Source organism: Petaurus breviceps, unplaced genomic scaffold (genome assembly GCF_028583685.1).
Source record: "Petaurus breviceps papuanus isolate PSGF00001 unplaced genomic scaffold, PetGlider_PUasm1.0 76, whole genome shotgun sequence".
NCBI classification, from domain to species: domain Eukaryota; kingdom Metazoa; phylum Chordata; class Mammalia; order Diprotodontia; family Petauridae; genus Petaurus; species Petaurus breviceps.
The window spans coordinates 14,393,041-14,415,291 of NW_027186473.1; the positions used below are offsets into that span (position 1 = coordinate 14,393,041).

At 40.0% G+C, this 22,251-nt stretch overlaps 1 protein-coding gene and 1 non-coding gene across 3 annotated transcripts in view; both read right to left on the minus strand.

Annotated features, from left to right (window-relative positions):
• Positions 1-22,251, minus strand: part of IGFBP7 (insulin like growth factor binding protein 7) — an 85,175-nt gene that overhangs the window by 48,786 nt on the left and 14,138 nt on the right. The window lies entirely within an intron of this gene.
• Positions 16,598-16,712, minus strand: LOC138175233 (U5 spliceosomal RNA). Its single transcript, XR_011171949.1, has one exon. It is a non-coding gene; the product is annotated as a U5 spliceosomal RNA (small nuclear RNA).

The following is a 22,251-nucleotide window of genomic DNA, read 5'->3' on the forward strand; positions in this document are numbered from 1 at the left end:
CAAGGAGAAGTCATGCTGTAAAACTTACAGGGGCATGTATTCCCTGCCCCTTCTCTAACCACTGTCCTTCATTCAAAGACCATGCAGATGCCCTTCTCCCTGCCATCCTCCCCCCACTCCCATCCTCTGCTTCCACCCCTTTAGCATCTCTCTGGGCTAATTGTATAAACATTTACTTGGGCTTCCTCCTGTCTAAACTAAATGGCTCACGTTGTAGCTAAAGTCAATTTTTTCTTGTCCCAAATGTCATTCTTTAGCACTTGTGATTAATATCTTCTATTAAGAGTGGGAAACTAGCACTCCTGTCAACATATATATGGGAATTGTTCTGCCACTCCTATTTGAAATATATGTAAATATAAGTGCATGTCTACTTGGATAAACTTCAACAGTTTCATAGTCTTTTTTTCTCTGTACAATCTTTGTACAGAGATTCTTCAAGGAGAATCTCTGTTTAAAAACTCATTTCATTTTTTTTAATGGGTACCTAGGTGGTACAGTGGATAGAGTGCCAGGCCTGGAGTCAGGAAGACTCATCTTTCTTGAGTTCAAATCTGGCCGAAGATACTTATTAGCAGTGTGACCCTGGGCAAGTCACTTAACCCTGTTCACCTCAGTTCCCTCATCTGTAAAATGAGATGGAGAAGGAAATGGCAAATCACTCCAGTATCTTTTCCAAGAAAACCCCAAATAGAGTCACAAAGAGTCAGACACAACTGAACGACAAACAACAATAAATGAGCAATTCATCTGACTCCTTTTGTGAAGATTCTTGTCCTACTGTTCTTCAACTAGAGAACTTCTTCATTTTAGATATTGCATTGATCTGTGGGAACTAAATGGGATGCAAATGGAATCATTTCAGCTTTCCAGTTGAACAGCCCTGGGGAAGGAAAAAAAAAATCAACCCTTTGCTTATCTTCCTGTTACATATTAACGTGGCTCTCTCTTTGCAGAGTTTCTTCAAGGTAAACTCACTTTAAGAAGGCAAAGATCTGACAGCATAATTACACTGACTCTCAAGACAGAAGGCCAGTGTTGAGCCATAACCTTCAGATGACATCTGCAATCCAGCCTATGATCTTATGATACAGAGTAAAAAGCTGAAGAGAGACAAAGGGAGGACTTTCCAGATTCCTCCTGATGTGATTAATAGTCAAATGGATATCACCAATCTAGGAGCTCCCTGAGTGGTACAGATCATGACCTAGCCTGTGCTGCTCTTTTCCACACCCTCTCAAGAGTTAGCCATGAGGGATCCATTCAAAGTGTCAGATGCCTTCCTCACTTTCTCCCAACACCAGGAGATTACAGTGGGGCACTCTGGCCGACCACCTGCCAGCCACCATTTTTGCTATCTCCTCTTTAAACATATGATGAGATCCTTTCCTTTTGATCTTTTCTGGAGTTCCCCACTGGTTCTAGGTTGCAGACTGCTCACAAGCTATCATGTCCCCTTCCACTGCCCTGTCGGTGATATTTGGTTTTGGTTCTTTGCAAGTATTAACTTTCCATGTCTTGCTAACATGGAAACATCAATAAAAGGTGAGCACTAAAAATATGGTCAAGTGGGTTGATCAATTGATTTTAAAATGGTTAGAAGCAAAGAAGACTCTTTACTTAAGCTGGGGTCATCAGAGATACCCTCTTTGACAGTTTGGTCTTATCTCGTGGTATTTGTCTTTTAGCCTTTTGTTGTGATTATTTCAATCAATCAACAAATTTATTAAGTTCCTAATACATACCATAAACTACGTCAGAAGCTGTGGATACAAATAATCTCTACCTTCAAGGGGCTTACACTCTATCACTGGGGAATGCAGCAGTCTGTACCTATGTCTATTTCATATATTTATAGGCATAAAAAAGATAGACATAAAGTGAGTTGAGGAAAGAGGGCACTAGCATGTAGATGACAAGAAAGGTTTCATGTAGAAGGTGATCTATGAGCTGGGTCTTGAAGGAAACAAATGTTCTAAGATGCAGAAGTGAGAGAATTGTAGATTCCAGGTATGGAGCAGAGGAGCTGGAATGCCAGTGTAAGCAACAGCAAAAAAATGCCAGTTTGATTAGATAATGTAGAGGCTGTGATGGTGAATAAAAGGTTGGAGTGACCAAATTGGGAAGGGTTTTAAATGCCAAAATGGAGGAATCTATTTTTTTCTTAAATTTCATTTTTATTTTCAGCTACAAGTTTTCTTCCTCCCTCTATCCTTTCTCCCACCACTGAGAAGGCAAGAAATATAATCCATTACACATACTGTCACGCAAAGCATTTCTGCATTAACCATGTTACTCCAAAAAGAGCAAGGAAAAAAATATGCTTCAGTCTGTGCTCCAAGACCATTAGTTCTCTATCTGAAGGTGGACAGCATTTTACATGAGTTCTTTGGGGTTGTGGTGGATCACTGTATTGCTCAATTACTAAGTCTTTCACAGTTGATTTTCCTTACGATACTGCTGTTACTGTATAGAATGTTTTCCTGGTTCTGCACATTTTCACTTTGCATCCCAGGTTTTTCTGCAACCATTCCCTTCATCATGTCTCAGAGGACAATAGTATTCCATTACATTCCTGTATTATAACTAGCTCAGTCATTACCCAATTGATGGGCATCACCTCAGTTTCCAACTCTCTGCCACCACAGTAAGAGCTGCTGTAAATATTTTTGTACATGTGGATATTTTTCCTTTTTTATTTGATCTCCTCAGGGACAGACCTAGTAGTGGTAAAGCTGGGTGGTAAAAGGGTATGCACAGTTTTGTAGCCCTTTGGGCATAGTTCCAAATTGTTCTCTGGAATGGTTGAACCAGTTCATAGATCTGCCAACAGCACATTTGTGTACCTATTTTCCCATATCCCTTCCAGCATTTGTCATTTTCCTTTTCGGTCATCTTAACCAATCTGACGGATGTGAGATGGTACCTCACAACTGTTTTAATTGGCATTTCTTTAATTATTAGTGATTTAGAGCATTTTCCACATGATTACTGATAGCTTTGATTTCTTCCTAAAAAGAGTTTATATTTGCTTCTGGCAGGGGATGGGGTGTATGTGTGTAATGTAGAGCCACTGGAGGGTTTTATGGCCAGACTTACAACTTGTGAAAATCCATTTGTCAGTTATATGGAGACCGAATTGGAGGGGGGAGAGAAGCTTGAAGCAAGAAACCCACTTGGGAAATTACTGCACTAGTCCAGAGATGATAAAGACTTGAATTAAGGTGACAGCTGTTGTGGCAGAAAGAAGGGGATGTACATGAAAGATGTTGGGGATATATAAGCCAAAAGACTAGCAACTGACTGGATATTTGTTGTGAGGGAAAGTGAGGAATAGAGGAAGATAGGGAAGTTTCAGACCTGAGGGACTTGAAGGATGAATCTGTCCTCAAAGTAGCAGAAGCATTTAGAAGTGGGATGGATTTGAAGGTTCTGTTTTGAACAACAAATAACTTTGCTAGAACGTAAGCTTCCTGAGGGCTATGGTGCCAGGGTTTTCTTCCTCTCTATATCCCTCAGAGTACCTAGCAAAGTGATTTACATAAAGTCAGGACATATTTATTAAATGAGCAAATGTGACTTCTAAAGTTCAGTGTCTAAAAATATAGCAGTTCATCACAGAAAAATCAATAAAGCTGGAAGGCAGGAGGGACACCTCTTTGATCCTTACAAAGTGAGAATTTAGGGCAGAGCCAAGATACCAGAGTAAAAGCAGGAACTTGCTTGAGCTCTACCCCCGAACACCTCCAAATACTTGTAAAAAATGACTCTACATAAATCCTAGAGCTACAGAACCCACAAACTGACAGGGTCAAGCACATCCCTAGCTGAAGACAGCCTATCAGGCCGAAAGGAAAGGTCTATGGCATCTGGCTGGAAGCGGAGCACAGTCCCACATGGGCCATGCTGGCACAGACCTCAAGGGGCTGAATTACTGGCAGCTGTGGTGGTTTTCAGACTTCTCAACCCACAAACGCCAAAGAGAAAGTAAAAGGTCAGTGGGGTAACTCTGTTAGACCTGGGTGAGAGAAGAGCAGGGTCTGGTCCCAGCCCTGGGGTGGTGGGGGTGGTGGAGGTGGCAGTAGCAGTGGCTACTTCCAGAGCTCCAGGCCCACAGATGGTGGGGCAGATCAAGCGGCTGGCAGAGCTTGTGGCGGCTATGGAGAGGGAATCTTCCTCATAGTTCCGAAGCAGAAAAAGTTTGTGGTCACTCACTCACAGATCATACCACAGGCCAGGAGAAGAGTAAACACCTCTCTTTTGATCATTTCACCTTAGAAGAACTGAAAATTTACAGGTGCCTAGAAGTAACTGACAACAGTTGTGCAAAACCCCAGAAGCTTAGAATACAGTACTATCCACTCTGGAAAAGGAGTCCTACCTTGGCAAAGAGCCCAAAAGTCAAGTAATTGGCTGGGAAAATGAGCAAGCAGAGGCAAAAAACCCAGACTACAGAATCTTATTTTGGTGACAAAGAAGATCAAAATATACAACCAGAAGAAGACAACAAAGTCAAAACTCCTGCAACAAAGTGAGAATTTAAAACTAAAACATACAAAAAAATTCTCATATGAATGAAAACCAAAGGAAATGGCAGGGAACAAGTTCTACCAGAGGCATCGGTGCTGTAGACCCTGTCATATTGCGGTAATGATCACTATAAATGGAAACGTGTATTTATATACGCAGGGAACTGAATTTTTGCCATAAGATGGACTTCCAAAAGCCTGGCATCCAAACTTCCTTGGATGTTGGGCCCATTTTGAGTAATTTGACTGAATACAGTTTATTTTTCTTCCTCTGTATTTTTAAACTGACCAGTGGGAATGCCAATGATTGTTTCTGCATCTATCCCCCAACAGAAGCATATCAGCCCAGGAGTTTGGAAAGGGAGGATGCACAAAATGAAGCTGACAATAGCGAGGGAGGATACAGGAATGTGAGGGAGGGTCTCCTTATAAGGTTAGTCCAATTCATCATTTAGACATCTACAGCAACTAAATGCTCTAGGCTGTAAATAAATGACAGTTTTCTTCCCTCTTCCTGCCAAGGGGCCTGCTACATTTGGCTCAATGCCTGCTCCTCCCTCTCTTTATCCTGCCTAGGGCCCATGCTACCAGAACTCCTGCGCTGAGTCGCTGAGTCGAGTGGGGTAAGGATGATGATGGATGTCATAGGTTTGTCTCACCTTTCCTCCCTGAGGCCAAAGCACATTTCCTCACACAGCTTCCACCTTTTGTCAGCACAGGAAGGAGGTATATCAACCTGAAAAGTCAATGCAGGGTTTGTGGGCCAGCCCAAAGAGCAAGACTGGAGTGAGGGAGGGATGCAGAGAGGCTAATGTCATTGTGGTTCTCGGTTAATCTTGACCTTTAATTACTTCTGATTTTCTAGACCCTAGAACTAGGACTATGTATGTTCTTAAAATTAGGAACTCCTTCCTTCCTTTTGTTTAAATCTAGCTACAGTTGTAAGTTGAAAGAAGTCTGTTGGGTTTTTAAAAAGTATTTCTAGTATAATAGTTAAAAAATGAGGAAGGCGGAAACTCATGTTTAGATTAATTATCTCCCCCAGGGACTGCATATTTTTCCCTCAGAAAGAAAAACACGCATGACCTCTCTGTTTAAATATTTACAAGAGGTTACTTACATGCAGAGTCTCTGAAGTCACATCCTTTTTAGTAGTGTGATCCTCAGGAGGCTATTAAAAATGTGCTTCCACCTTTTACAAAAATCAGTTTTTTGCTGGACTCTTCATCTGCCACTCAACTGGGGAAAGGGGATTTTCATTAGTCTTTGAGAAATACCATCAGTACCTGAACAGCAACAAAGGTTCAATTATGAAGGACATGAGGGGTCAGAGTACAACATGGGCTCCTACTTTTTTTTTTTGCCATGTACCTCTCTGTCAGGCTGAGGGAGGCTGTGGACCCCTTCTCAGAAGAATATTTTTAAATGCATAAGGTTAAACACATAGGATTACAAAGGAAACCGACAATAATGATAGAGGGACAATACTTGATCTAAAAACAAAACTATAATACTATTGAGAGGGATCTTGGTGTCTTGCTTTCTTGAAATCACCTTTGACACATACTGGTTGTGTGATTCTGGCCAAATGACCTAACTCTTCTGTGCTGTAAGCAACTTCAGAAGAGAACGAGTGGCAGAGTTCATGCCAAAATGCACTGGTGGAAGGAGTCCCCCATAGCAATGGAAACGAGGCCCATTCCCTATCTCTTATAGCTATCCCCTAGTGATACCCTTAGACCCAAAAGGAAAATCAGGGATGCTAGGGTTCTAAACACAGGACTCAGAATCCTGCTTCTGATACTTGCTATTCAACTATATGGAGACTCTAAAATAAAGAAGCTATTAGATTATAAAGTCCCTGAAGGTAGAGACCTAGAATGGAATGAACAGCTATGCCTCTCATAGATGTAAAATGAATTTGATGCTACTTTCACACTTCATATAGGCATAATGGACTAATGAACATTTGGATTTGAGTTCAAGAGGTGAGAAGAGTCTTAGGATCACAAGGTACAACAGCCAAACATGGCAGCCCGGGCAACAAGAAAGAACAAAGCCCTGACAGTCAGACCTGCCATCTCCTTCTAACTATCTGACTAAGGAAGTCTACGACCTTGGACAATCATTGAATCTCTCCAGGCCCTAGTCTACTCAGCTGTAAAGGAGCTGGCCCAGATGATCTCTAAGGCTCCTTTCAGATCAACTCTCTTATAAGTTTTGTTTTCCTGATCTAAGTTGTCACTTGGCATTTAAAAATAGGTAAAAGGAAATTGTTGTTTAGTTGTGTACAATTCTTTGTAACCCATGGACTGTCAAAATACCAGTCCTTCTATCCTCCACTATTTCCCAAAATCTGTCCAAACTCATGTTTATTGCTTCCATCTATCCACCCCATCCTCTGCCATCCTTTTTTCCTTTGGTCTTCAATCTTTCCCAACATCAGGGTCTTTCCCAGTGAGTCCTGTTTTCTCATTATGGTGGCCAAAGTATTTAAGTTCAATATCTGACCTTCTAGTGAATAGCCTGAATTTCTCTAATTGACTGTTTTGATCTCCTTGCTGCCCCAGGCAATTTCAAAAGCCTTTGACAGTACCACAGTCTGAAAGTATTGATTCTGCAGTGTTCAGTTTTCCTTGTGGTCCAAATCTCACAGCCATATATTGCTACTGGAAAGACCATAGCTTTGACTCTACAGACCTCTGTCAGCAACACCTCAAGCCTTTTTAGCAGCTATTACTTGATAATAGGGCTAGTCACAGGGTTCCAAATCCCTACGGGGAAGAGAATGATAAATTCTAACAACTCAGGAGGTTTTGACCCATACCATTCAAATGGGCAAAGATGACAAAAGATAAAAATGGCAAATCCTGGAAAGGTTTTTGGAAAACTGGTATGCTAACACTCTGTGAGACTATGAACTGGCCCAACTGTTTTAGAAAACAACTTTGAACTCTGAAAGAAAAGTGGCTTAACTGATACTCTTTGGCTACTAAGGGTTTTATACTCTCAAAGAAGTCAAAGGCATCGAGAAGATCTCATGAATCCCCAAAATATTCACCACAATATTTTTTGTGGAGGCAAAAAGATGGGACAAAGTGGACGTTCATCAATCTTGGAATGGCTGAACAAAATGGTAGCATGCAAAAGTAAGAGAATATGGCATGGTAGGAAACAGCAAATATCAAGAGTTCAGAGAAACTTGGAAAGCCTCCTATGAGTGGTACAGATTAAAGTCGGCAGAACCAAGAGAACAGTTTATACAATGACCGTAATAACACTAAGGAAAATGAGATCAAAAGACATCAGAACTCTAATTAACGTATGGGCAATCTTGCCTCTAGAGAACTGATAGTGAAACACACTTCTCTTTTCTTTGCAGAGATGGTGGACTACACATACAGACTGAGGAATATATTTTCAGACATGGCTAATGTGTTGGCTTATTTTGCTTTCACATTGCTTGGTTTAAGGGAAGTGGGGGGGTGGAGTCATGGCAAACTGACAGTGAATGCAAAAAAAAATAAGCATCAATAAAACACTTCTTAGAAGAAAAACAATCACTATATGAACCTGAAAACTGTGAAATGTCATTTATTTCAAAGTAGTATGTGATACAGACCTTTATTAATTCAGATTGCCCTTCTCAGTCTGAGCCAGTGAGCTTTTACTTTACCAAATCAATATACTCTGCATATAGTAGGTACTTTAAAATTGAAGAGAATCACTGATTCCCATTCATTCAATAAGTATTTATAGGATGCCTACTATGGGCAACTATTATATATGCATATATTGGAAATTCCTTGAAGGCAGGGACCATGTCTTATTTATTGTACTACCACAGTATGTTACAATGCATATAATGCATTGTAGAAAGAAGAACTATATAGGCATACCTTATTTTAATATGCTATGCTTTACTGTGCTTCACAGATACTACATTTTTTACAAATTGAAGGTCTGTGGCAGCCCTGTTTTGCGCAAGTCTGTCTGGCGCCATTTATCCAATGGCATGTGCTCACATCAAGCCTAAGTCAAATTTTGGTACTTCTCTCAATATTTCAAACTTCCTCATTATTGTTATATCTGTTATGGTGATCCATTATTAGTGTTCTTTGATGTGATGATTCTAATTGTTTTGGGGAGCCACAAACTGTGCCCATATAAGACAGTGAACTTAACCAACAAATGTTGCATGTGTTTTCTGGCTGCTCCATGACTTGCCCTCTCTTTTCCCTCTGGCCCCTCTATTCCTTGGGACACAACAATATTGAAATTAGGCCACTTAATAACTCTCAATGGCCTCTAGGCAGCTAGGTGGTACAGTAGATAGTCCCTGCCCTCAAGGAGTTCATATTCTATTCACACCTATGTGGGACCTTAAAACTTCATCCCTCTCTTTTTCATAGACACACATAGAGAAGGGGGAAATCCTGGTATTTTCTAATATTAGAACTGCAAAATCCTAAAAACTAAAATGAGCTAAGACTCATACATCTAAAGGGTTAAAAAAAACCCAACCTGAACAACTCTAAGGTAGCCTGGTACAGTTTAAAAAATTCGGGATTTAGGGGCAGCCAGGTAGCACAGCGAGCGAGTAAGAGCACCGGCCCCCAGAGTCGGGATGACCTGGGATCGAATCCGGGCTCAGACACTTAGCACCCACCCAGAAACACCTGGCTGTGTAACCTTGAGCAAGTTACTTAACCCCAATTGCTTTAAAAAAAAATTCAGGATTTGGTGTAAGAGGATCCAGGTTCAAATCACACCTACCTGTGTAAACTCTAGAAATTTATTCAACCTCTCTGGGCCCCATTTTTTAAATGAGAGAAGACTAGATTGGCCCTAAAGTCTTTTTCAGCATGAAATCTAGGAACCTACTGCCTAAAAACCTATTGCTTCTATCAGAGGATATGCCCAACTTTTGATTAATTTCAACTTCAATAACTGGATCAATAACTGCAGGTAAACAATGGCCTTATGCTATTACCCTTTTGGGTACCCCAACAAGGAGTAATGGTGCTGGTGTTGGTGAGAAGAAACTATGTCTTTCTATGACCAATACATTATTTATTTGTTTTTCCTTCAAGGTATGTGGAAATACACACAGGTCTATTAGTATTCCCAAAGTCAAATGCCATACAATTATAGATCACAAAAAGAAAGTAATTAAGGATACAGCTGAAAACCCCCCTTTCATTTCTCTGTGTGCCTGCTAATTTCTAGAGACTGAGATAAGAATCATGCTTGGAATAGCATCTGTGGGAGCCCCGGATCCACACATGGCCAATTTCTTTACTGTACTTCCTTATTGGGGCTGGAGGAATTCCATAGTGGGTCATATTTTCATTTCACAGGGGTGAAAGCTTAGGGGAACTTCCATGGTGGATTTGATTTCATTCTACCTGACTTAAGGCATGATTTATTCTTCAGAATTCAGAGATCAGTGCAGGCTTAATTTTTCAGCAGGTAGAGATATGGTTTAAAGCAATGATTTATTTTGATCACTTTTTCAGAGTAATAGTGTAGCTACACCAGAAAATTCATGATTTCTTTTGGTAAATTCATTGGTGGTGATGGTGGAGGGGGTTTACAGGTTCACTGTGGCTATTCTGGGGGCATTTGGGCATGCTCTATTAAGACAATCAATGTTAGCACTCAAAGCTTATTTAACAAAACTTCCACCTTTGACCACACCTCACTGGTCAGTTTGGCTAAGATGACAAAACAGGAAAATGATAAATGCTGGAGATGATGTAGAAAAACTGGAACACTAATGCATTGTTGGTGTAGTTGTGAATTGATCCAACTATTCTAGAGAACAATTTGGAACTTTGCCCAAAGGGTTATAAAAAAGTGACAGCCTTTGACCTAGCAATACCACTTCTAGGGCTATATCCTAAGAGACCATACAAGTGGGAGGAAGCCCTATTTGCACAAAAATATTTATAGCAGCTCTTTTTGTGGTGGCAAAGAATTGGAAATCAAAGGGATGCACATCAATTGGGGACTGGCTAAACAAGTTGTAGTATATGAATGTAATGGAATACTATTGTGCTATAAGAAATGAGGAGCAGATGGATTTCATGATAACCTGAAGAGACTTCTATAAACTGATGCTGAGTGAGGAGAGCAGAACCAGGACACCTCTGTACACAATTATAGATACATTGTATCTATGACTAATAACTTTGATAGACTGGGCTCTCCTCAGCAATGCAAGGTTATAAGACAACTCCAAAAGACCCATAATGGAAAGGGATATCCACATCCAGGGAAAAACACTATGCAGTTTGAAGCAAACTACTTGCTTGCTCTCTTTTTTGTTTTGTTTGTTTTGTCCCTTCTTTCTCATTGCTCACTCCATTGGTTATAATTCTTCTTTACATCCTGACTAATGCTTAATGCGAAGGTATTTGTAGAGCCTGTATTGGATTGCATGTCGCCATGGGGGGAGAGAGGGGAGGTGAGGGAGGGAGAGAATTGGAACTCAACGGATTGTGGAACAACTGAATGTTGTAAAATATAGAAACAATTTTAATAAAAGAAAATGAAGAACAAATAAGAAAAGCAAAAAAAATTGCCACCTTTGGCATTCTTCAACCCCACAGAGTTATCATTAATATTTTTTAATAATGTAAACACAAAGGGTGGAATTTCACTCACAATTTTCTTTTCCCAGCACCTAATATGTGCCTGGTCAGAGGAGACCAAAATTCACAGCTTCATAGGCTCATAGACTAGAGGATTTAGAACTAGAAGGGCCCCTTAGAGGCCTTCAAACCCAACCCCCTCATTTTATAGATGAATGCTCAGAAGGCACAGAGGAGTTAAGTGACTTGGCCAGGGACATGCAGTCACTTTCTGAGACAATATTTGATCCTACATCTCCTGAGTCCAAGTTCATCTACTCTATTATGCTATCAGACTTTTTAACCTGGTCCCTTCCTATCTTTCCAGTCTCCTTCCTGGCAGTCTAAGGTCCAGCCTTGCTTATTTGCCTCCTTCTCCTCATGCTTGTCATGGCACTACTGGCCATTCCCATGCCTGGAATGCTCTCGATCTTCCCTTCTGTCACTAGGCAACTACACAGAACTAGAGACGGGGAGGGGAGGAGACGGGGAGTGTAGATCATGCAGGACTAGGAGACTGGAAGACCTTAGTTTGACTCTTCTCTCAAATACTGTCTTGCTGTGTAACCCTGGGCAAGTCACTTAGGCTGTGTTTGGCATTCAAAGACCTTCATAACCCAGCCCCTTCTTACACCTTACTCCCCAATAAGTGCTTTTTGATCCGGGGGTACTGGGGACTCTCCATATCTTGGCTCTGGGCATTCTCTCTGCCTGTCCCTGATATCTGGAATTCTCTCCTCCAGCCCATCTACTGACCTCCCTGACTTCCTTTAAGTACCAATTAAAATCCCACCTCCTATAGGAAGGCTTCTCCAACCCTTTCAATTCTAGCACCTTCCCTCTGTTAATTATTTCCTATTTATCCTGTACAAAGCCTGTTTTGTATATATTTGTTTGCATATTGTCTCCCCAATTAGACTGTGTAAGCTCCTTGAGGGCAGGGACTGCCTTTTGTGGCTTTTTGCATCCCTAGTTTAGCAGAGTTCATCACACATAGAAGGTGCTTAATAAGTGTTTACTGATTAGATCTTTTCTAGCTTCAGTTTCCTGATCTGTAAAATGGGAATAAGATCACATAAATTGGAAACCAGAATTCAACAATATTATGTGTATAAGACACACTTGGGATAGAAACTCACACAGAGTGTTGAAATGAAGGACTAGAGAGGAGTGTATTATGCTTGGGCTGAACTGAAGAGGGCAAGGGTGACAATTATGATCTCCAACAAAGTAAAATAAAAAAAAATGGACCTAACTGAAAGAGATAAACAGGGAAACTACATTTTGTTAAAAAGTACCATAGACAATTGTATCAGCAAGCACCCCAGCGTCCCTAGGGTGGATGCCAACACAGGTTCTTAGATCTGCTTTGTTAAAGGAAAGCAACTCAAAATGGATTAACAAGCTTACTTAAATATGTATCATTTACCTAGTTCGGGGGAAAAGTTCAGCACCCGGAACTTCAGAGTATATAGACAGAATTATCAAGACAGAGAAACAGATCAAATAGACAGGTTTCCAAACTGTCCAACCATTACATCCATACCAAATCAAAATCTGGGTTTTTCAAAGCTGGGGGGGCTCTCAACAACAGCTTCCCATAGTCTCATCTGATCAAATCACAGAACACTTCTCAAAGTGAGCCCCGAAGCAAAGCCTCACATCAGGGATTATATAGACTCCTCCTGAGTCAGAGAATGTAACCACCCTCTTGACCCACTGCCCAATCACACAGCATCAAGGTATGGGCATTCCTGAAAACCAAGCCTCCTGCCACAGGCTCCATGTGACCACATTCAGCCTATTAGGAGGCAGAGTATATTTTCAAATCAAGGAAGGTTCACAGAGTCTCTTAAGCCTATCAAAGGGCCTAAGGGCAGGGAAGATCTTTAAATTTGCATTTCCATTACAACAATGAAGTAATATCAACAATTTTATAGCAAATCTATCTGAGAAAGGTCTTATTTCTCAAATACATAGAGAAGTAAGTCAAATTTATAAAAATAAGAGCCATTGCCAAATAGTCAAAGGTTATGAACAGGGAGTTTCAAAAGAAGAAATCGAAGCAATCTATAGTCATATAAAAAATGCTGCAAATCATTATTTATTAGAAAAAAATCAAATTAAAACAACTCACACATATCTGGCTGTTGTGAGAGTAATTTTGATAACCCTGATCAATTTAATCAGTGTGCCCACACTATTGTTACTGTCTACCACACTACCACCAGCACCACACCACCTACTTCCCTACCTACCTGATAGGGCTTTTGTGAGAATCAAATGGGATAACATACCAGAAATGACAAACAAGAGGCACTGAAGGAAAATAAGCACACTAATAAAACTGCTGGAGTTTTGAACCGGTCGAGGAGTGGGCAGCCTGTGGCCTTGAGGCCATGTGTGGCTTTCTAAGGTCCCTGGGTGCGGTCTTTGGATTGGGTCGGAGTTTTATAGAACAAACCCTTTTATCAAGCAGATTTGTTTTGTAAAGTTCAGATTCGGTGGGGGAAAGGGGACTCACTTGAGGACCTAGAGGGTCATGAGTGACCTTGAGACCGAAGGTTCCCCACCCCTGAACTAGTCCAATCACTCTGAAGAACAATTTGGAACTATGCCCAAAGGGTTATAAAACTGTGTATACCTTTTGATGCATCAATACAACTACTAGGTCTGTACCCCAAAGAGATCAAAGGAAAAGGAAAAAGCCTTATATATACAAAAATGTTTATAGTAGCTCTTTTTGTGGTGGCAAAGAATTGGAATTTGAGGGAAAGCTCATCAATCAGGGAATGGCTGAACATGTTGTGACATAATTGTGATGGAATACTATTGTATTATAAGAAATGACAAGGAAGTGGTTTCAGAAAAGGAAGGCAAGATCTATCTGAATTGATGTAAAGTGAAATGAAGCAGAACCAGGAGATCATTTTGCACTGTAACAGTAACGTAATGATGATCAACTGTGAAAGACTTGGTTTCTCTGATCAATACAGTGATCTAAGACAATTCCAAAGGACTCATAATAAAAAATGCTATCCACCTTCAGAAAGAAAACTGATGAATTCTGATTGTGAACTAAGGAATCCTTTTCTTGCTTTATTTTTTTTTCTGGGTTTCTTTTTTTTGTGATATGGCTAATACAGAGATATGTTTTGAATGATTTTCACATGTATAATTAATATCATATTGCTTGCCTTCTCACTGGGTGGTGGCGGGCTGGGAGGGAGGGAGAGAAGCTGGAATTCAAAATTTAAAAAGAATGTAAAAATAAGTAACAAATGTTTTATAAAAAGAATCATTTTATTAAAATAAGTAAATATCATCTTCCTGAAAGAATAAAAAGAAAAAAAAAGACCACCTAAATCAAAGGGTTGTTGTGAGGATCTAATTAGTTAAAAGATGCAAAGTGCTTGGCAAACTTTAAAACACTACATCAATGCTGGCTATTGTGAGAGTAATTTTGATAACCCTGATCAATTTAATCAGTGTGCCCACACTATTGTTACTGTTGCACTACCACCAGCACCACACCACCTACTTCCCTACCTACCTGATAGGGCTTTTGTGAGAATCAAATGAGAACATATTTTAAACACTTTGTGAACCTTTCAGCACTATATAAACAGTAGCTATTATTATTATTCTTCTTCTTGAACTTCCAAGCTTGCTGGAGACCTACCTCAGGCTCCCTTCCTGCAGGAAGCCATATACCAGGAAGTACCTTTCCATCCAAGGTCATGCCTGTGTACTGTATATGTGTCTTGTATATCCTTATTTTCTTCCTTGATTGAATGTAAACTCCTTGAGGGCTGGAATCCCCTTGTTCACGTTACTATAACTTACATTTACCTCACAATTAAAATTCTCTTATTTTCCTCTATTACGGTATGGAAGTGACCTTGGGTTCTTGGAAGCTATACCTTCAGAACATCAGCCCTGCCTGGAATGCTCATGCTTGCTTGGTCCTGAGTGAGATCTCTCCCAAATTCTACACATCCTTTAAGGAACAAAACAGGATCAGGGCCAAAGAGATCTGTGATCTCATAGGCCATCTTGTTAAACTTTGCCATTTTACAAATTAGAAAACTGAGACCTAGTGAAGTTAAGTGACTTACCCAAGGTCACAACAGTCACAAGGGGCAGAGGCAGGATCCAAACTCAGGACCTGGGAGTCCAGAGTCAGCCATCTTTATAGTATATCCCAGTCTTCCTCAGTTCACGCTGCCCCTCTTCTTCCCTGTCCACTCATCCTCATTGGCTTCCCTGAACTTGTACACTGCTTAGTGTTATATTTTCATACTTGTTTAACAGGCTCATATTAGACTTTTGGCCCCAACCATTTGGGGGAGGTGGTCATGTCAATCAATCAACAGTTATTTTCCTTACATAGTATGTCGTTATTCAGTAGTTTCAGGTGTGTTTGACCCTATTTGGGGTTTTCTTGGCAAAGATACTGGAATGGATCGCCGTTTCCTTCTCCAGCTCATTATATAGATGAGAAAACTGAGGCAAACAGGGTTAAGTGACTCACCCAGGGTCACACAGCTATTGAGTATCTAAGGCCACATTTGAACTTAGGTCTTCCTGACTCTAGGCCCAGCACTCTGGCTGCTATCTATCTAGCTGCCCTCTTAAACAGTATAGTGTATCATACTTCTGAACCCAACCTAGTTATCAACATAATTCTTTGCATGAGCTCAAAAAATACCGACTTTGATTTCCACTCTCATAACCAACACATACAAACTCTTTCCATTTTAGAAATATATTCCTCCTCACCCTTTAGTGAACTTAGTCACAGATCTGTAACTGTCTTATTCATTCCACAAAACATTTAGTAAGTTTCTTCAATGAGGCACTGAGCTGTGCTGGAGGTACAAAGGTTCAAAAAGGCCCAAATGTTCAAGTTACTGCATACTCAGCAGCCTCTAAGAAGCTAAAATTTTAACTAAAGCTAACTGTTGCTGGAGATCAAGGAACTTAGAAAAACAGACTTGGTCACCTTTTTAAAGGCAGTTCTGAAAACCTGCTTGAGATCAGTAAGAAATTTTACAAGTAATTTATTTTCTGACTTTAAAAAATGAAAGGGTTTGTGATCTCCCTTTAAGGCAGAAAGGAAAAGTCCAAGTACTCATCTGAGATTAACGTAAATAATCAAAGACAAGGTCTCCATGCTAGTCACTGAACTTGTATGTTAAAAAAGATCTGGGATCAAATGGACTATTTCCACAGCTTAATGAAACAGAATCTGAAGAGGCAAAACCCTATCAACTTGAAGAATTTTTTTTATAGTAGTTTTGCCTTACACAATTATTGCCATAACAAATTTTGTTTTCAGAGGGTCTGCAAATTCTCTCAGTTGAAATCTAATACCCTCCTCAGTCAATTCAGTTATTTACTATTTTGATGTCATAAAACATGTATTAAGCATCTATTAGGTATAAAACAAACAAACAAAAGGTGAAAAACTCATACCTATTTTTCCTCATGGAAATCATTAGTAAAAGACAAAGGATTTATAAGAGCTAAAGAGAAGCCAGAGAGATAATGGGCTGTATAGCACACAGAGAGGAGAGACGAGTTGGAGCTCCAATGGAGATGACTATTATATTTTAGTGTGGATTTAGTGTAAATTTTAGTGACACCTTGGAAATCTGGCGAGTGCTACAAATCAGAAACTGGTTTGTTCTTTTGTTGATTGTTATTCTAGACTTAAGAAAATAATGGAGAAAATCCCAATGATGCAGATTAAACTTAAAAGTGAGTCTTTACATTCTCCAGCTGGTTGTTAAACATGCCAGAATCAGACTGAGTATGGCTTTAAATGTTAAGTTCCTATTTAATCTAGAGGCAATAGGAAACCACTAAAGTTCGTCAAGCGGGAGAGTGAACTGGGCAAGCCTATGTTTTAGGATGATTTTTTTTTGGGGGGGGCAGCTCTCTGGAAGATAAAGATGAATTAAAAAGGGGAGAGATTAGAAGCAAGAAACCTATGCCAGGATCAGTTATCTACCAGGGTCCCTGATACTTAACCTGAGTTAGTTTTTCTTCAAAAGACAAAGAAGCTCCCTGAGAATTGATTGATTCAAAGGATTAAGGCTTGAGCTGCTGATATGGTTTCCCAGTTATCTAGGCCATAGATAGGTCAGTTAATGAAGAATGGGGGTCTTTTATAAGTAATGGATATTCCCACTACTGTGAGAATCAACTCACCCTTCTGACCCAAAACACCCTTCTGACCAGATGCCTTTCCATATGGAGATAGGGTTGGGGGAAAGGGTACATTTAACTGAACTAATACTGTATCCCTGCTGAGTGTCCTATGCCTCCTACTGTTGAGTAAATGTTTTGTGTTAAACAACTGATGATTTATGTATCTCATTAAATTTTTTCTTTTTTTTTGAAGGTCATTTGGGGGTTAAGTGACTTGCCCAAGGTCACACGGCTAGTTTTTGTGTTAAGAGTCTGAGACCGGATTTGAACTCAGGTCCTCCTGACTCCAGGGCTGGTGCTCTATGCACTGAGCCACCTAGCTGCCCCATCTCATTATTTTTTTTTTTTAATTTTAGTTCCACATTCTTTCCCTGTTTCTCCCTACTCATCAAAAAGTCAAGAAAAACAATGTCCATCAAAATATGTATATTCATGCAAAACAAATTCCCGTATTAGCCATATTGGAAGAAAGAGAAAGAGAGAAGGAAAGAAAGAGAGGAAGGAAGAAAGAAAGGAGGAAGGGAAGGGAAGGAAGGAAGGGAAAAAGAAAGGAAGAAAGAGAAAATGTTTCAATTTGTCCTCTGAGTCCATCAGCTCTTATCTAGATGCAGAGAATGTTTCATCATGAGTCCTTTGGAACCGTGTTTGGTCATTGTGCCAATCAGAGAATCCCCAAGTCTTTCAAAGTTGATTATCTTTCCAATATTGGTCATACTGTATAGAATGTTCTGATTTTGCTCACTTCATTTTGCAACAGTTCATACAAGTCTTCCTGGTTTTTTTTTTTGAGGGGGAACCATCCCATTCACCATTTCTTATAACACAATGGTTTTCCATCACATTCACATACCATAACTTGTTCAGCTATTCCTCAATTGATGTATTTCTTATCAGTTTCCAATTCTTTTCCACCTATGTGTCTCATTCTATTTTAGTCCCAAGTTTTAATCACTGGACTAGCTAAGTCAATCCTGGTTAAGAACATAGCCCAAATTAAGAGGTTACTGTGACATTTCAGGTAAGACAATCCACTTGAATTAGAGTGGTGGCTATGTGAGTAGAGAGAAGCTATGAAAAATGTTGTGGAGGCAGAAAAAAAAAGACTTGGTAACTGACTGAATATGGGAATAAGAGATGGGCAAAGTCAAGGATGACTTGGGCTGGGAAATATGAATATGCTTATTTTCATCTTTTGATCCAGTAGAAAAAGCATAACACTTTCCAAGATTTTTCAAGTAAAAATTATTGCTTATTCATATTTCACCACTTTAATTACACAACAACTTATTTAATTTTGACCTAAGTCCATTCTAAGTTTTCCTTTTTCTTCACAAACAATTCTGTATCAATGGAAAGCTTAATCGACTAATAATCATTTATTGTATAGCTAGTATGGCCAACACCATTCTGGGCATCTGAGGTGAGAGTTAAAAGGAACAGTGCCTGCCTTCAAAGAATTTCAAATCTAGCTGGAGATTAGATTGACTAGTCCAGGGGTGGGGACCCTGTGGCCTCTAGGTCACATGTAGCCCTCTAGGTCCTCAAGTAAGGCCTGTACTTGAGAACCTAGAGGGCCACATGGGGCCTTGAGGCTTCAGGTTCCCTACCCCTGGACTAAAGGGCTGTACCCGAGCACCTAGAGGGCCACATGTGGTTTCAAGGCCATAGGTTCTTACCCCGGACTAGACTATAAAACTGTTTGAGAGTTACGCAAAAAGGTATATGATCGAGTGCTAATAGTAACTGCAACATATATTCAAAGATTACAAGAAACCATGACTCAGCCAAAAAATCTCAGGAGGTACAGTAGATTTGTTTTGGGGGGATGATCATCATGGTTCTTCTGCCATGGAATCCTAGAGAAAAGTCATGCCCTCTAAGGGTGTCCCCTAAAGTTTTGCCTTGGGCCTCTTTTCTTCTCATTCTAGATCATCTCAGTGATCTTCTTAGTTCCCATGGATTCAATGATCATTTCCAGGCCAGTGGATGGTTTCCAGATCTATATATTCACCCCCAGTCTCTATGCTGGGTCACAGTCACACATCTCCAAGTGCTTCTTGGATATTTCAAGCTGAATGTCCTATCATGCACCTCAAACTCATCATCTGCAAAACAGGGCTCTTTATTTTTCTCCCCAAATTCTCCCCTTCTCCCATTTTGTTTTGGTCATAGATTTAGAGCAGCAATAGATGCTGGAGGTTGTCTGATCCAAACCTCTCATTTTACAAAAGAGAGAAATGAGGCCTGGAAAAATGAAGTCACTTATCCAAGGTTACACAGGTAGTAGAGGAGGTTAGATGGGGAAGGAGAGAGTGCTGGGCCTGAAGTCAGGAGGATTCCTCTTCCTGAGTTCAAATCTGACCTCAAACATTTACTAACTATGTGACCCTGGGCAAGTCACTTAACCCTGTTTGTCTCAGTTCTTCACCTGTAAAAATGAACTGAAGAAGGAAATGGCAAAGTACTCTAGTATCTTTGCCAAGAAAATCTCAAATGGGGTCATGAAGAGTTGGACATGACTCAATGACCACATAGGTAGTAAGAGGCAGATTCAAGATTCGAACCCAGATCCCCTGATGCCAAATCTAACACTTTTTCATTGCTATGAATAGGATAGAATTTGCGAAATTGTGTAGTACTTTCAGTGACCTCAGGGTGACACAAAACCTCATCTTTTCAACATTAATATTCACGAGATGATATTATATGGCTTTATAGCAGAACACAAACAGATCTTTAAAGAATCGCCCAAAAGGGAAATGGAGAGACCCATTGTGAATATACATAAGCTAAATCATATGACATTTGCGACTTGCTCATAGAATCATAAAGTTACAGAATCTAGAAGGGCCCTTGGAAGTTCACTAGTCCAAACACCTCATTTTATAGTGAAGACTGCAGAAGGTTAAGCGATTTGGCCAAACGGACATAAATGACCAGAAAAGGAGGTGGGTCAGTCATAGAACGATAAGGAGGGAGCAGCCTGACAAACTGTGTGGTGCATTCTTACCCAGGAAACATTAAGGCAAAGTAGAACCAAGGGCAGTGTCCTAGATGGGGAGCATTTGAGTTAGGCTTTAAGACAAAGGGTAGGTATTAGCCACCTGAAGATTCCTAGTATACAATGTTCAAACAGGGCTAAGGACAGTGTCCCTTGATATGCCTCAATTCTCATTTCACTCGCAGGCTTTATGCTGTACCCTAATAGGTACATAGGTAATAGGTACATACATAGGTAACCATTAGGTCTAGTTTCTGTTTCATTTCCTTTTTTTAGTTTCTTCCCGAAGCTCAAACTGATAAATGCGCAATGAGATAGCCAAAAAGAAAGAGGATGAGGAGGCAGTATGGAGCCTAGATATCCCACAAACTAAAGAAATGATTCAAGCATAATTAGATTTGGATCTACAGGCAGGTCCCAATTACTGTGGATAATGAATCCCTAGAAGTGGTCACATGTGTTTGAATTCACACTAGTCAAAGTTATAATTATGTAAAATGTGGTCATTGGTTCCAGTCTAGTGGAAATACGCAGTGTAAATTGGAATAATATGACTTATCTGGATTTGCACTAATTTACCAAGCTGTAGTTTTTAGGAAATGCATTGAAAACAGGACATCAAAGTAAGAGTAATTTTCTTTAAACTCACTTCAAGTGGAGGCCTGGCCTGTTAGCTCAGCTGGTAAATCCTGTGCTAACAAAGGCGAGGTTGTGACCTGGATCCCTACATGGATCTTTTCTTGCCCTTAGACTGTGGACCCACTGCAGTAATACCGCCCTCAGAAACAACACAGACCAGGCTGCAGAGTGCTGATGGAAAGTTCAAATGCATCACTGCTATTAGAAAGAACAACTCAGACATGCCTCACTGATGAGGTCAGAGCATCCATTATAAGTGAAGGAAAGCACAGAATAAGTAACACCAAAAACAACAGCTGGGGAAACCTGAAAGAGTAGCTAATATTATAGAATTCTTTTTTTTTTTTTTTGCTTTTTGGAGGGAGAAGGCAGGGCAATTGGGGTTACGTGACTTGCCCAAGGTCACATGGCTAGTAAGTGTTAAGTGTCTGATGTTGGATTTGAACTGAGGTCCTCCTGACTCCAGGGTTGGTGCTCTGTTCACTGTGCAGCTAGCCACCCCCAAATTACAGAATTCTTGATAATTTGTAAAATGTTTTCCTTAGAACATCCTGAGAAGAGAATACAAGAATTATTTATTCCTATTTTATAGATTAGGAAATTGAGGCCCAAAGGAAGTAAATGACTCATCTACAATTACATGGTTAATAATGAGAAGAGTTGGGATTGTAACCCCAGCTCTCCTAAGCAAAGTTTACTTTCTTTCTGAAACATCTGGACTAAATGTCAAAATATTAAACATCCCCTTCACCCTTCACCCTCCCTTTCCCTCTCCACTGATGTGAAGTTCTCAAAATGCTTATGAGTTCCTGGTTAATTAAATCAGCCAGTTAAAACACTGAAAATTATAAACACATTCTGACTTGAGATGCCTCCTTTTAACCAAATGGGATTATGATTCCAAAGGACCAATGAGGAATCATACTTGCCCACATCCCGTTGGAGAGGTGATAGACTCAAGATACAGAGTAAGACATATATTTCTGGACTTGCTCAATATGGGAATTAGTTTTGCTTGACTGAGTATTTATTACAAAGGGCTTTTTCATTTTCTTTTTCCCAGGAGAAAACATTTTATTTTTAGTTATTTATTTTTAGTTTTCAACATTTACTTCCATAAGTTTTAAATTCTTCCCCCCTCCCTCTCCAAGAAGGCCTTCAATCTGATATAGGTTTTACATATACATTCCTGTTAAACATATCTTCACATTAGTCAGGTTGTATGGAAGAA